Source organism: Carcharodon carcharias, chromosome 1 (assembly GCF_017639515.1).
Source record: "Carcharodon carcharias isolate sCarCar2 chromosome 1, sCarCar2.pri, whole genome shotgun sequence".
NCBI lineage: Eukaryota > Metazoa > Chordata > Chondrichthyes > Lamniformes > Lamnidae > Carcharodon > Carcharodon carcharias.
The window spans coordinates 83,458,197-83,475,506 of record NC_054467.1 but is presented as its reverse complement, the minus strand read 5'-3'; the positions used below and the strand labels follow the sequence as shown (position 1 = coordinate 83,475,506).

General features: G+C 42.5%; 1 protein-coding gene across 1 annotated transcript in view; it reads left to right on the top strand.

Moving 5' to 3' along the window:
• The window catches only part of elovl6 (ELOVL fatty acid elongase 6), a 119,021-nt gene that overhangs the window by 82,091 nt on the left and 19,620 nt on the right, over positions 1-17,310 (top strand). The gene's annotated exons all lie outside the window — the stretch shown is intronic.

The following is a 17,310-nucleotide window of genomic DNA, read 5'->3' as shown; positions in this document are numbered from 1 at the left end:
TGGGCTAATTAATGCCCGCCCAGCGTGACGTCCGCCAAGAAGCGCTATGCACTCCCTGTACGGGCGGTGGGGGGGAATTCCCGCAGCTGAGAGTCCGCTCTTTCACGCATGCACACTGATCTCCCTGAGGGTAAGTGCTCCTTCAGGGAGATTGGCTCCAATTTAAAAATGTTAAAGAGACAAAAACAAAATTTCCCTGACATGTTCCCTCATGTGACACTGTCACATGAGTTGGGACATATCCATCGCTTTTAGTAAAACCTTTATTAAATATTTTAAAACCCTATCCTGCCCATGGATGTGGTTTCATGCTTTTTCTTAAGCCCGCCAGGGCTCCCGGCCTGCCCGCCAACCTTAAGGTTGGATGGGCAGATCCATTAATTATGTTAAATACTTTTTAAATGGCCTCAGTAGGCCATTGACAGGTCGGCGGGCGCACAGCTGATTCGGCTGCGCCCCCGCCGACTTGAAAATGGAAATGACGCGGGATGATGTCGGGAGTTCCGCCCAACATCATCTTGCGTCATTTTACATGTTGCGAGCGGGCCCCACCCCCTGCTCACTGACCTAAAGACCCTGCCCCTGTGGTTTTTGGATATTTTAAAATAGTTCCAAAAGTGGAAGTTGTTTTTGGGTCATTCCAAAAGCTGGTGTATAGTCCAGGACCTTGGAGGAACCACAAGACAGGGTGGCAGAGCAGAATATCCAGATTGCATGGTGTTTTTGGTTTCCACAGCTTCAAAGCAGCTGAATCTAACCCACAATAGAATTTAATCTGGCCTGTGCTGAAATGGGACATGAATGACCTCGCACAATGTTTCACAACCTGGAAGAATTGTGGGGTTTAAACTTTGTGCTGCTTTAGATACCCTCTGCCCTCATTCAGGCAGACACTCACTTAAGAGTGAGTAGAAGGTGAAGGGGAGAGAGAGGGGGCATATGAAGTGGTGTGGAACTCTGGAGACTAGATTAGGACTTGGGAAGGGAGTTTGGAAGACAGGTTGAGACTTGGTGGGATTTGGTAGTCTTTAATTAATGGGAGCAGCTGGGAGATAGGGGCTCAGAGTGGGGGTGTGGTAAGAGAGGGAATGGGCAAAGGGTGTTGGAACTGGAGAGATGGGGGCTTGGGAGAACAGAAAGGAAAGTTGACGTATAGGGGCCTAGAGATAGCTCAGGGTAGGAGGTGGAAAGAGACTGGGAAATGGCTCTGGGGAAATGCAGGGCATAAAAAAGAGAGTGTCTAGAGAAAAGGTGATCAGGGATGTTGGCTTAGGGAAGAGAAGCAGATTATGGAATTGGGTCAGGAAATTGGGACACTGATGGAGGGAGAGATGGAGACTGGGAGTTTGGAGCTTAGCTAGGGAAAGATGGGTGGCATGGCCTGTGGTCTAGTGTCTCTGCACAGCCAGGAGCAGCAACAGCAACATGGTAAGAGAGAGGAGCAGTCAATCAAAGAGTGAATGAAATCTCTGGGCTTTAATCTGGGCTTTACCATGGTTAAATGGGGAAACATAGTTCCTAATTGTAGGCAAATTGAGAACAAGCAGATGGGAGGCTGAGGATTTCTGCTGTGCTCAGGGAGCATCACAAGTTCCAATACAAAGTGGAGATATAAGAGGGCTGATTATATACCCATGGCTCACTGGAGTGCTGTGAAGTTGGGAAGAGCACTCCAGCTCCTTCATATTGCACTGATAGAGCAAGTTATGTTTTAAAGATTTCCCTAACATTTCTACAATGGCCTTCAGCAGTTCGCTTAAGGACTGCTGTTTAAAATGTTGTATAACAGGAGTGCTGCACCTAACTCTGCACACATTTTGCTGAAGGATCCTGAAGCAGGCACATGACACTCCTTTGCATATTCAATCTGGTTTCAGATGGTCACCAGGGATGCCTGAAAGCAGTCAAAACTGAAATGTTGGCAGCCATGCACCAGCACAGGTTAGTTGCAAGGCCTTGTGCCAAGAAATTGATGTGGATTGCACCTGATTTATGGCCAAAAAAAAAATTTACCGTGTGTTCAAATAACATGTGCTGAATGTGGCCTATGCCAAGTGCTGGGGTGTCCAATCAGGCCCATCGTGCAAATTGAGTTTGACACCCCTGTTCTAGGCTGATCCTAAGTCATAGCCTCTTCTGTACCACTATAATTTTTCTGATGCAACTTTTGCGCATCAGTCAGTAAATACAGCATATTATGATTTGTTTTTAGTACAGAGTATAATGATAAGATGCTGCTAGCAAAAAGATGGACTGAAGAAGAATTAGCAACATGCACATTAACTTGAAAGTATAATTGCAGTAGTGGATTCCCAGGAATGAGTTCAAGTTACTCTCCCACCGAAGTTGAGTTTTACACTTTAGATTTATGATATTACCTTATTACCTACTTCTCTCAATGAGATTTCCGTAATGTAATTGCACTCAGGATTTCATTATCTTCCCTCTGGTGGTGTGGATGTTGCTAACTGTGAAGGGATTGCTTTCTCTTGATGTTAATCTGCATGTCATATCTGCTTCCACAATATATTTGTATTGTAGAGCATAGGAGGAAATTTCATGAAAGCACTTGTACATGAAGCTAATATATGTGTATTTCAGCATACAATTACTTTAATTTTGCTGTGGAAGCCTAACATAGAGATGCACTTACATTTATATTAGGTGCTGTCTGTGAATTACTGACATAGCATCCGGTGCTTTCTTTGCCATGTAATCTCTCAGAAACAGCACTGAGTCATCTTGAAGCAAATCTTGGTGTGAAGTATTTGGCACAAAACCAATGCTAATAGAATGTCTCTCTTCAGTACTAAGTAACTTCCTTCATTGGTGCATTTATTTCAATGTCTTCCCATATATTAATGGATATGTAGGCTCACTTTGAGAATTGAGCCATTCAACGCAGCAGCAACAATAAGTACCCATTGCTTCTGGTAATGTAGGTTTTGCACATTATAACAGTACAGCAGTATCAAAAGCTGTGGAGAAATGGCCGGCCAGTGGTGTTGGAGTTAGAACAGCCATGATCTAATTGAATGGCAGAACAAGCTCAAAAAGCTGAATATATCTCTAAATATCTCTACTGTTCTGTGATGCACACTTTCTGTTCACCAGACCTTTATCCGCAATATATATAAAAACAAAAAAACTGCGGATGCTGGAAATCCAAAACAAAAACAGAATTACCTGGAAAAACTCAGCAGGTCTGGCAGCATCGGCGGAGAAGAAAAGAGTTGACGTTTTCCATTATTTAAAAAAAAAACCCCACTAGAGCTATACCTTGAGTGCCCTACCATCCATTCTTAATTAGCACATTCGTTTAGATAATATCACCAACTTTAACTTTAACACCTATGTGTTTTATTGTACTATTGTTGTTGACATCTTTTGATGATCTGCTTCTATCACTGCTTGATTGTCCCTACAACCACACCGCCCCCCCCTCCACCTCTCTCTATCTCTCCGCCCCCCCCACACACACACCTTAAACCAGCTTATATTTCAACTCTTTCTTGGACTCGAACTCAAGTTCTGTCGAAGGGTCATGAGGACTCGAAACGTCAACTCTTTTCTTCTCCGCCGATGCTGCCAGACCTGCTGAGTTTTTCCAGGTAATTCTGTTTTTGCTTTATCCGCAATAGTTTTTCAACATTGCTTTTATGCCAGTGTTTATAATATAAACTGTATGCAAAGATTTATAATGGATATAATTCCGAACAAATTTCATGGTGCATTGCAAGCTTCCCACTGCTGGAGGCATTGCAGCGTGAATCACCCAACTCCAACTTACTTGTTGTTTCCAACTCACACTTTTTTATTTGCATAGAAACTCCTTATGAAGTACTTTCCTGTCTTTTTTTTTGCATAGTATATATTCTTATAAATTTGTTGCCAGCTCCCCTTTTAAAACCAAAAAGCAGGGTTTGATATGCTTTATTCTTACCCTCTTGTGGGCACTTGAAGCCCAGCAACCTGGCATAGCCTCTGCTGCTTTTTTATGCCTGACAGTTAACTCAGATGAGTGCCAGTGGCTGCTTCAGTGGCCTTGCTGACTGAATATGCTTCACCTCTCGGACTCCTGCAAAAACGTTGTCTTTGTATCTTTAGCAGCTTTCTTGTGCATGACAGATATCTTTGATAGTTTCCTATGGCTGCTTGAGGCACAGCTAATTCCAGATCCTTCACTTTCTGGATTCATGTGGCTTCCTCTGAACCAGAGCCTTGTTCTCCTGTGTCACTTTCTTATCTGCTTCATGAGTGTAAATGATTTTTTGCATTTCAGACCTCGACTGAAAAATAATAAGCAATCCTTTTAATTTTCCTTTAAACTTAAATTTTCCTGCCTAAGTTTTAACATTGACATAACCTTTTTATTTGCACTACCCTTCCAAAAAGATTTATCAAATTCCTCACAATTTATTGCCAAACTGAAATAATATTGATCTTAAACAATTCTCTGCTGGGTTGGCTGGTTTTTACTTTAGTGGAGCCACTGATTGTTTCTGTCACCTCTCTCTCCTTCTACCAATCATTATAATATAATTTGTCTAGACAGCTAAATAGACTGATATATTATTTAACTATATAATTCAGTGAAGTGCTTCAGCCAATGTTCATTACAGCCCAATGAGCATTTGCAATAATTTAGAAACATCCCCTCGCTACTTCCACCATCAAAAATATACTCCTAGCAATGATATTTTTTTCATATTCTTTGTTTCTCAAGCATCAACACACAAACACAGCAATTATTTCTCATAAAATAGCTGTATTAACAGTTCAACAAGCAAACACTTCTTTTGAATTAATTAATTTTAAAATCTCCTTGTATTAAGCAGTTTCCCTGTCTCACTCTTCCCACTGTGCTGTGCAATCTCTGAAGTGACCATTCAACCTCTGAAGAAATATGCCAACTGCTACTAAATAAAGCTGCTTTTTGTAAATAGGAGTGGTTGCAAGAGGAAGATCCAACTCTCAATACCAGTGAGTCCCAGGAGGGACTGTCAACAGGCCAACCCCACCCCACTCCAGCCCCACAAGCCAAATTCTTTCTCTGACTGGCAGTAAGGCTGGACACCAATTTTACAAACATACAAATTAGGAGGAGAAGTAAGCCCTCGAGATTGCTCCGCCATTCAAATGAGATAATGGCTGATCTGATTGTGGCCTCAACTCCACATTCTGCTTACCCCTGATAATCTTAGATTCTTGACTAATATGGGAGTCAATCTACCTCTGCCTTAAAAATGTTCAATGACCCTGCCTCCACTGCTCTCTAGGGAAGAGAGTTCCAAAGACTCAAAGCCCTCAGAGAAAAAATTTTTCTCATCTCTGTCTTAAGTGGCAGACCCCTAATTTTTAAACCATGTGCCCTGGTTCTCGTCTCTCCCACAAGGGGAACATTCTTTCAGCATGCACCCTGTCAAGGCCCCTCAGGATTTTAGGATCTCATGTTTCAATAAGATCACCTCTTATTCTTCTGTTCTCCAGTGAATACAGGCCCAGCCTGTCCAACCTTTCCGCAAAGGATAACACCGCCCCATCCCCCAACCCCACCCTGCCGCCCCATCCCAGGTTTCAGTTGACTGAACCTTCTCTGAGCTGCCTCTAATGTACTTATATACTTTCTTAAAGAAGGAGACCAAAACTGTACACAGTATCCAGATGCGGCCTCACCAATGTCCTGTATAACTGTAACATAACATCTCTACTTTTATATTCCATTTCTCTTGCAATAAATGACAACATTCCATTTGCCTTCCTAATCACTTGCTGTACTTACATGATTCATTTACCAGGACACCCAAATCCCTCTGTATCTGAAATCTTTGCATTCACTCTCCATTTAAATAATATGCTGTTTTTCCATATTCCTAAGTAAGCGGACAAGTTCACATCTTCACTCCATCTGTCAATTTTTTGCCCACTCACTTAACCTACCTATGCCCCTTTGCAGACTCCTTATGTCTTCTTCAATCCTTACTTTCCTCCCTATCTTTGTGTCATCAGCAAATTTAGCAAACATACATTCAGCCCCTTCATCCAAGTCATGATATAAATTGTAAATAGTTGAGGCCCCAGCACTCCACTTGTCATACCTTGCCAACACAAAAATGACACATTTATACCTACTCTCTGTTTCCTGTTAGTTAACCAGGGGCTAGTATGTTACCCCCTACACCATGAGCTCCTTTGTGGAGTAACCTTGCATGTGGTACCTTGTCAAATGCCTTCTGTAGTTTCCTGCTTTCTGTCTCCCTCATTTCTTGAATAGGAGTTACATTTGCTATTTTCCAATCTGATTTAACCTTTCCAGAATCTAGGGAATTTTGGAAAATTTAAACCAGTGCATGTACTATTTCAGCAGCCACTTATTTTAAGACAAAGGATCAAATCCATCAGGACCTCGGGACCTGTCAGCTTTTAGTTTTCTTTTAGCACCCTTTTCCTGGTGATCGCAATTATTTTAAGCTCTTCCCTCCTTTTCACCTCTTAATTCACAATTATTTCTGGGATGTTATTTGTATCCTCTTTAATGAACACAGGTGCAAAATATCTGTTCAATTCATCCGCCATTTCCTTATTTTCCATTATTAATTTCCCAGACACACTCTTTGAGGACCAATGCTCACTTTGCTTACTCTTTTCCTTTTTAACTGAAGAAACTTTTACTATATGCTTTTATATTTCTAGCAACTTTCTCTCTCACTCTAATTCCCCCACCTTATTAATCTTTTAATAATTCTTTGCTGTTCCTTACATTCTGCCCAATTTTCTGATCTACCACTTATCTTTTTAGAATTATGTGCTTTTTCTTTCAATTTGATACTGTCTTTAACATCCCTAGCTTGCCACAGATGGCGTGTCCTTCCCTTAGAGCAGTGCTTCACGGATTTTTAAAAACGTACCAATTTAGTAGATTTTTTGAGCGGAATCAAGCCTCAAGCATTGGCCATTTAGGCCATGCCCACCATTAAAAAAGCGAGGATTTAAAAGGGCCTTGCAGCTTTTACCATTCAGTCGGAGCTCCACAGCAACCCTTGTGACCCCCAGTTTGGGAAGTCCTGCCAAAGAGTCACTTTCTCACAAAGCACATATCTTTTAGTCGTTTGGCAGCACAGAACTTGAGTATTGTTGAAAAAAGAGACGTGGGGCTGGATTTTACCATCAGCGAGCGGGGACAGGGCCCACTCGCTGACGCGTAAAATGGCACACAACGTCAGGTGGACCTCCCCACGTCACCCCACCCCATTTAAATTTTCAGGAAGGTGAGGGCGCAGCAAAATCAGCTGCACGCCCGCCAACCTGTCAGTGGCCAATAGAGACCATTGACAGATCAATTAAAGTAATTAGTGTTCCTGCCCATCCAACCTTAAGGTTGGCAGGCAGGCCAGGAGCCCCGGCAGGAAGTAGAAAAAACATGAAACCTCATCCACAGGTGAGATGAGGTTTCAAGTGGGGTTTTAAAAATTTTAATAAAGTTTTTCTGGAAATTATGAACACGTCCCAACTTATGTGACATTGTTACATGAGGGGACATGTAAAGGAATTTTTTTTTCCTATTTTTAATATCTTTGAAAGTGAAGGTGATCTCCCTGAGGCAGCACTTAGCCTCAGGAAGATGAGTGCGCTCTTTCATGCGCATGCATAGCGCTTCCCTGTGCACGTCACACTGGGCGGGATTTAATTGGCTCGCCCATGTAAAATGGCGCTGCGCCGATCGGAAGTGTGCCCGCCCATCCTCCCACCTCGATGGAGGGAAAATTCAGCCCATGGTCTCAAAGCTTTTTGTCTTGTGCTAATCAGGACAGCTCGCAAGAATTTTCCAACTGTAACAGGGGAACAACAACTTATATTGCATGAGAAGAGAGTGCTGATTGGTTGGCAAGTGAACTCTGGTGGAGGCATTGCCATGTAGAACGCAGCATGGAAAAGTTAATTGCCCAGCTTTGTTCAAATTCAAACTGTGCAGGCCGACTCTGATTGGTCAAGGCATTACCCTAGGGCATTAACCAGGGAATGACTGTTAACTAAGCTTCTGTTTATTGGAAAAAGGTACAATGTTTGGACATGTTCCTTTTGTCTGCAAAGCACAGGGCCCTGTGTGTGAATATATGTAACTTCTAGCATGTGTAAGTGAGCCACACTGCGACCCCAACTGGCAAACTTAGATTAGTTTTCAGTAACCTACTACCATGGCATTTCTTTTAACTCTCCCCGCTTGAATGACTTCCTGTACCATGGCTCCATGTTCTGTTTGCTCATCCACCCTACAGCCAACTGTTTTCATCCATGCAGGTTGTAAGAACCTCAAACCTGTTGGACAATTGCAAAAGCTGAGGCTCTTCCTCTTTTATCATCTGGGTCCCCATACCTGCCTCATTCACAGTCACACCCTTTCATCTCTGACCACTGACAAAATCATAAAGCTCTATCCTAAGGATTGTGACTACTTCTTGGTACAAAGTGTTCAGGTAACTTTCCCCCTCCCTGATGCATCGCAGTGTCTGCAGCTCAGCCTCCAGCTCAATGACTTTGAGCTGAAGCTCCTCAATGGGATATGTTTGCCCTGGATCACACTGGTGTCTAGGAGCCCTCGCATTCTGCAATCGCAAGACATCACCTGTCATCTGTATTGTATTAATTCATTTATTTTTGTTAATTAATTTATAATAAACACTGCTGCTACCAATAATCTTTACTTATGCTAGAAAACCCTTACTACAATTAATAAAACCTTACAGTTACTAATAAATTATGCAAATTTTGAAGTTAAACAAGGAAAATCTTCACCAATGAATTACTTGCACGTTTTCGTATGATGTCACACTTTGATTTCTCTCAGAATGCAGCAACTCTGCTGTGGAGCCATAGACTGGACTGGATTGGATAGCTCTTCTAGGTGCTGCTGACTGGCTTCTTTTGCCCCCTCTTCTAGGTGCTACTCTAGATGAGCTATGCTATAGACTTGTACAGAGATACACAAGTTATCCAACTTATACATATAACTTAGTCACTTCTCCCTGTCCACAGTGTGTATACACTGTATAGCTGCTGTTGTAGATGTGAGACACTTGCTGCCCCCTCCCCCTGCCTCACTTCCTCTTGAGAGCCAGTTTTTGGCTGAGCTCTGCTCTCCTTTATGTTCCCCTGTTTGTGGTTCATGCTATCAACCGCTATCATAACTTAATCTTACCACATGATGATCCAAACAACTTACTAGTCATCCTTCACTGACCCTTCTTCCTGTTAACTTAGGACTGAGTAGTTCTTCTACAGGCTCCTCTGCTCCACCCAGTGCATCTTCTGCCAAAACCACTGCAGTTCCTTTTTCAAGCTGCTCCAAAGCAGTAGCCATGCTGTTGTGTTCCCTTAACTCAGTGGAAATCGCCGTTTCTATGAGTTGATGTCTTCAGCTTCCGTCTCTCTATTGACCCCAACCCCATCTACTCAACCCAATCAACTAGTTGGAGCTGGTAATACCTATCACACACTCATTCTGAATGAGTCAGTTCACATCTTGACTTGAAAACATTGACTCCTTCCCTTCCCCCCACCTGGACATACTTTTCACAGTGATAGTAATGTGACTGTCTTTGCCAGGTCCCCTTACTGTTTCCTTGCTTCTCTTACCTTATTGTCCTTTTGAGCACCTGGCAGCCTCTTCCCATATCTTCAAAGTTTTTATCCTCTATCACATTCCCAAGATCCCCAAATGAAATCTCCTCTCTACTTAGGTGAAAGCAGAAGGGAGATTTGGCAGTGCATATCATATCCCTTAGCCTCACTACAGAGTGACTTATCTCCCTTCCTTTAATTTCTTGACCTTGGTGACCATGACCTTGCACATCATTTCACTCAGGATCTCCCACTCAATTTTGTGTGGCAGTGACACCTCCCAGGTTTGCTATCACTTCCTAATCCCTCTCAAGAGCTGGATCTCCCTGTTTATCTCCAACTTCTAAAGATTGCCCTATTCCCCTGGGAAAAAAAAACCCACAGCTCCAACTGTAGCATCATCTCAAACAAGCAACTTTGTTTCTCTTCACCTCCCAAACTTTCACCATCTAACAAGATATGACTACTACTATTGTCTTGCTGAATAACATTTTTGCCTCTGCTTTCTGTGTCCTCATTCGCTCTATCCATTGTGACCTCCCCACCTGCACTTTTCCTCCAAATACACTTCCCACCTTTGCAAGAAATCTTATAGCTTGATGGCACTTGTCCCATGAGTGCTTTTATTATTAAAGCCAAATCTGGCTAGATCACTTTAAGAAAGGCATGCTTCCTTAGACAAACCCCCCTTCTCCCTTAGGAATTAAGCTGGAGTTGAAGGACAAAACCAGACTCCTTTTCTCAGCAACAAAGGACCTTCTCTGACCACCAACATTCCGCCCCCCCCCCCCCCCCCCCCCCCCCCCCCCACCCCACAACACTTCCTTTGCCCCCGTGTCTTCTCTGAGAAATTTTTTTTATTCATTCATGGGATGTGGGCATTGCTGGCTAGGCCAGCATTTATTGCCCTTGTTCAGAGGGCATTTAAGAGTCAACCAGATTGCTGTGAGTCTGCAGTCACGTACGGGCCAGACCAGGTAAGGGTGGCAGATTTCCTTCCCGAAAAGACGTTAGTGAACCTGATAGGTTTTTACAACAATCAAGAATGGTTTCATGGTCATCCCCCAAGATTGTATGAGGCACTCTTGAATTTCTTCATTTTGAAGACTGAGACTTTCCTCCTGCTCTCCCATCTTACCTGGATCATCTTATCCTACTCCTGATATGCACTGCCAAATATCCCTTCTGTTCTCACCAACCTCAACTTCATGAGACCATCTCCTCTATCCTTAATCCCCTCCCAATCCAAGACATCAGGCACAATTACTGCACAGCCCAATGCTTGCTGATATTGCCATCGGGAGCTCAACTCCTGATCTTTTACCAACCGGATAGCAGAGTTCATTTGGTGGAACTCCCATTGCACGTGACCTGCATTACCTTGTCTCACTGACCAGATAATTAATTTTACTTGCCTTCAGTATGCTGACTGTTTTTTGTTTTATGTTCTTGCATTTGATTTGCTGTTTGAGTTGGACAGGGTTTGAGGGCAGAGACTTTCATTGCCTTAAGGATGCATACAAGTGGATTTGAGTCATCATGCATCATGTGCTGCACATTCACCAATGGCTAAAACTGTGGGCAGTGGCTCTGCCATAAATGACTAGTACCAGTTAGCAACTTGTTATTTAACGTGAACTGTCTCTTTATATTTTAACATTATTCTACAATGTGAAGCACTCCAGGTGACTCTTACCACTACATAGCACCAGTTCATCTTGCCACTGAGAAACTGATTTGTTTTTAAAGATCAAGAATCAAGAAAACTTGATCTTTTGACCATTCATTCAGATCAGGCTGCTAAGGATGCTAATATTGTTCCACAAATCTCTCTCATTTAAGCACATTTGGGCTCCAGAGTGATAGTTTATCCTTCAGTGGCAGGTCTCTGCTTAATATGTTTATACCAGAATACTCGCGACTGAGCGAGAGTCACAATCTCAAGCAGTGATTATTCTTTGAATGCTAGCCCCACCTTTCTCCCCACAATTGCACCCTCCCCCATCTCCAGGAAAAAAAAAATTAACCATTGGAGAAAAATTTCTCAAATGTGAGCCACATGTTCGAAACATACAGCAGGGCACTGGAAATACAGAAAATAATCATTTTTCTGAAGACATTTTCTATAAATGTCAGACTGGACCGTATTTGAGTTATTACAAAGGTAGAATAGAAGAGGGAAAGGATGGGGGAACGGGAAGATGTGGCGAGCAGAAGTAAAATGTTTCAAATATTTCATTTAAAAAATATTGCTTTTATGATGGGCTTAAATTTTTCTAATGGATATTTAAGCATTTTTACAAATATGAAAGGGAGCTGGCCTGAGTAATTACGGTTTCACCTGTGATAGAAAATTTGAGAATCTTTATTTAAAGGTAAAATGAAAATAATTTGAAGAAGTCAAAATAGATTTCAGGAAGGAAGATCATGCTTGACAAAGCTGATACTTTCTTAAAGAACGAATAGATTTGGTAGATAAGGGAATGCAGTGGATTTGGTGTACGTGGGCCTTTCAGATGACAAGGTACACATAGGACACAATTGGAGAAGATGAAGAGATATAGAAATAAGAGAAGTACAGAAAATTGGGCTTAAAAAATAGTTAACATAGAAACATAGGCCAGCATATTACCGTCTGTTTATGGGGGTGGGCCTAACACGCCGATGTGTAAAATGACGTGAGATGACGTCGGGCGTGCATCCCAAAGTCATTGCGTATCATTTCGATATTGCGTTCGACGGGCGGACGCCAGAGGCAGCTGCACACCAGCCAAACTCTCAAAGGCCTATTAGGGCCATTAAGAAAGTCATTAATATAAAAACAAAAAAACTGCGGATGCTGGAAATCCAAAACAAAAACAGAATTACCTGGAAAAACTCAGCAGGTCTGGCAGCATCGGCGGAGAAGAAAAGAGTTGACGTTTCGAGTCCTCATGACCCTTCGACAGAACTTGAAGTTCAAGTTCTGTCGAAGGGTCATGAGGACTCGAAACGTCAACTCTTTTCTTCTCCGCCGATGCTGCCAGACCTGCTGAGTTTTTCCAGGTAATTCTGTTTTTGTTTAAGAAAGTCATTAACGTCATTAACACTGCTGCCCGTCCAACCTTAAGGTTGGCACCAGGCGAAGACCACAAGCGGCCTTCACGTTTTCCAGGAAACCTCATCCACAGTTTTAAAAAATGAATAAATAAGTTTGGTGAACTTGACAAACATGTCCCAGCTCATGTGACACTTACATTAGGGGACATGTTTAAATAATTTTTTACTTGAATTTTTGAGAAATTTTATTGTCCATTCAATCTTCCTGAGGCAGCTTCTTGCCTCAGGGAGATTGCTGCGCTCTTTCACACGCATGTACCAACTCTCCCTCCTCCCCCCACTCACACTGGTAGCGCTGAACGCTATAGAACATGCCTTTCGTTGAGCGGGCCTTAATCGGCCCGCCCACATAACTGGCAGTGCGCAGCCGATCACGGGTGGCGATTTGCTCCACGCCCACTTCCGCCCAGCCCGCCCGACATAGGTAAGATTCAGCCCATAGAAAGATAAAAGTAGGAGTAGGTCATTCGGCCCTTCGGGACTGCTCCACCATTCAATGTGATCATAGCTGATCCACTATCTCAACGCCATGCTCCCGCTCTCTCCCCATCCCCTTGACACCTTTATGGCCTAGAAATCTATCTGTTTCCTTCTTAAGTAGATATATTCAGTGGAGCGAGTACAGAGTAACTGAGGGTGGTTTGACAAAGTGGTTGGAAACAGGTAGAGATGCCACACAAGGTTCTGTCCTGGGACCTCTTTTGATTACTATGTAAGCCAATTATTTGAAAATATGACGAGAAGGAGTGGTGTCCAAATTTGCTGATAATACTAAAACAGGAGGCAAAGAAAATACCCTGAGGCTCAAAAAAATTTGCAAGGAGATATTGACAACGTGGCGGAATGGGCAAAAAGTGGCAGGTAGAATTAAATCAGAAAATGTGAGATGTTACATTTTTGTTTTAAAAAAAACTTTGAATGGAGAAAGGGTTGGTTATATGGAAAAGCAGAGGGGTTTTGGAGTTTGGGTTTGCAAGACATTAAAAGCAGTACCTCAAGTAGATAAGGCTATTTAAAAATAGCTAACAGAACAGTGGGGTTTTAATGCAAGAGGTATAGAATTGAATTATATTTACAAGATATAAAGGTAAATTTATATACCTTATTAAGACCACAGTCTACACTATGGAAAGGATCTTGAGGCATTCGAGAGGGTACAGCATAGAATTAAAGCATGTTGCCTGGTATGATGAAGTGCAAAGGAAGACTTAATTGTGGCTTTGTTTTTATTAGAAAAGAGAAGTTTGCAGAGTGATTTGATGAGTTGCTTCAAATATAAAGTGCCATGTCCAAGCGCAATAGAAACCAATAGTTTTCAGTGATTGAGATCCAGAATTGAGGGATATAAGAAAGGACTTGCATTTACATTATGCTCTTTACAATCTCAAGACATCCCAGAGCACTTTTGCCTTCCCACACAGGAGAAACATAGCATTGACCCTGTTAAACCCCTAAGTATTTTTCAATGGGCTCACCGCTAATACTCCTAAATTCTGAGGGAATGTTGGCTTAGTCTACTCAATATCTCCTCATAGGACAATTCTCTTGGACCTTAGTTGCCCTAGAAGGAGTGCGACACAATACCCTTTCTTAGATATGAAAATCAAAACTATACATACAACCTAGGTATGGTCTTATCAAGGCCCTATACAATTGTAGCAAGCCTTTATTTATTCTTACACTCCAATCCTTTGTAATAAAGGCTAACATATCCTTTGCTTTCCTAATTGCTTGCTGTATCAATGCTTTAACTCTCCATAACTTATATAAAAGAACACCAAATCCCTCTGAATCCCAACATTTTCTAATATCTCGCCGTTTAAAAATATTCTACTTTCCTATTTGAAAAAAGGGACATTCTATTAAAAGCTTTTCATCTTGCACTGACCAGGACAGAATTGCAACACTGCCAAATCTCAAAGGGAACAATAATTTATACTGCAGGAAAAGAGGGTGCTGATTGGTTGACGCGTGGTCATGGAAAATGTGCCAGCGAATAGCTAACTGCCAAGCTTTTGTTTAAATTTTGTCTATCGCACAAACTCATGAATGGATTTAAGGCCACCACTTTCAGCCCCAAAAAGTGCCTAGTCTACCTCTCGTTATCCTGGAAGAGTAAGTTGTATCGAAAATTTGAGTAACAGGTGAAGCTAGACATTTCATGCTGCTGCTTTGCAGTAGAAACAAGTGTGGTATTTTTCACCAGCAAGATGCTACTGTCAAGCCAAGAAGAGGTTCTGCCTAGCACACAAATGAATAATATGGTAAATGAAAGTCAGTGCCAGTGTGATGCCAGGCCCCAATGACTGACTGATCAAGCAACAGGTCCTGATAGCTGTTTGCAACAGGGAAAGTACTGACTGTACTAAACCAGTCCATACAAAACTCAGAACATAATGTCTAACATTAGATCTGATTCCACAATTGGTTAACAATCTGAATTGTGCTAAGAATTACACTAAAAATCAAATTAAAATTATCAGTGTGGCTCACTTATGTGAGCTAGGAGCTACATATATTCACACAAAGGGCTCTGCCCTTTGCAAACAGAGCATATTCACACATCACGCCTATTTCAACTAAACAAAAGCTTGGGGCCAGCCATTTCCTGGTTCATTCCCTTGACCAATCAGAGTTGACTTGCCTAGTTTGAAATTAAACAATGGGCAGAATTTTCCATTCAGCGTGCATCGACACGCCGGAACGTTAAATGAAGCACAATGATGTCGGGTGTGCGTCCAATATTTTATTCAGGCACGTGCCGGATCGGCTTACACCCGCTGATAATTAAGGCCATTAACCAGGTAATTAACCTAAGTTTTATGCTGCCTGTTCAACCTTATAGATGGCAGGCAGGCGAAAAGGCCCATTTTTTTTTTAGGAAACCTCATCCACAAGTGGGATGAGGTTTCCTAAAACTTTCACAAATTAAATAAAAACATTTTTTGAAAAACGAAAACATGTCCCATCACATGCGACACAGTCACATGAGGGTACTTGTTTCATTAAATTTTTATTGCATTTAATTTTTTTTAAAAAGCGCTTCAATCTTCCTGAGGCAGCTCCATGCCTCAGGGCGACTGAAGTGCTCGAACGTGCATGCGTGAAAGAGCGCTTGGCCTGACTCTCCCACCCACCTGCATAGGTAGCGCTCAGCGCTACTGTTCATGATCCACGCAGGGTGGACCTTAACTGGCCCACCCGCATGAAATCGCGGTGCGGAGCCAATCATGGGCGGCAGTTGGCTCTGCTTCTGCCAAGCCTGCCCGACAAATGGAAAATCCTGGCCAATTGCTTGGCTGTTAACTGTTCCCTAATGCACTCTCCATGATAAAGCCTCTATCAATCAGAGTCCACTTGTGAAACATTCAGCACCCTCTTCCCATGCAATATAAATTGTTGTGCCCTTTGAGATTTAATATTCTTGAAACTCTGTCCTGATAAGTGCAAGATGAAAAGCTTGACCAAAGTGTCTCTTTTTTTCAGCAATGCTCAAGGTTCTATACCACCAAGTGACAATTTCTATTTTTCCTTCCAAAGTAGTTAGTATCACACTTTCCCACATTATATCCCATCTGCCATGTTTTTCAACATTCACTTAACCTATCTGCATTTCTTTGCAGCTTCTTTGAGTCCTCATAGCTCACTATAGACCTAACTTTTCACCATCAACAACTTATATCCACCTAAGATATCAGGGCCTTGGTTTAACATTTCATCAAAAATGACAGCAGCTCTGATGATACAGCACTCCTTCAGTACTGCACTGGAGTGTCACCTTAAATTATTAAACTAAGTTTCTAACTCAGGTGAGACTGCTAGCACTGAGTCAAGGCTGACCCCTTGAAGCAGGTTTAAATGCAAGCAATTTAAGCACAGAATGAGATATACTTTACAAAGTGCATTGTAATTCTGTGGAATCCAGTACTACTTAGTGTTTGAAGCAGCAACCAAGGCCCGAATCTTCTGTTCGCCGTGTGTCAGCGTGAGCGGGCCCCACTCGCCGATGCATAAAATGACGTGCGGTGACGTTGAGCGTGCTTCATTCTGACCTTCAGTTCGGCAGGCGTGTACCAGAGTTGGCAACATGCCCGCCGCACTGTCAAATGCCTATTAAGGCCATTTAACAACCAATTAAACTACTGGTCTGGGCTGCCCATCCAAACTTAGGGTTGGCAGGCAGGCAAAGAGCCCAGGTGGCCTTTGCATTTCTCATGAAACCTCATCCATGGGTGGGATGAGGTTTCCTAAAGGGTATATAAATCAAATAAAATGTTTTTATTAAAATTAATTTACATGCCCCAGCTCATGTGACACTGTCACATGAGGGGGCATGTTGAATAATTTTTTCTATTTTTTTTCGAGTTTGCATAATGAGATTTCTGCGCTTTTTTGCACATGTGCGAAAGAGTACAAGCCCCGACTCTCCCTCCTCCCTCTGCCTGCACAAAGAGCACTGAGCGCTTCCGGGTGTGCATCATGCTGGGCGGGCCTTAATTGGCTCACCCACATGAAATGGCAGTGTACAGGCGATCGCAGGCGGTGATCAGCTGCGCTTCCATCCAGCCTGCACGACAGGGAGAAAGTTGTCCC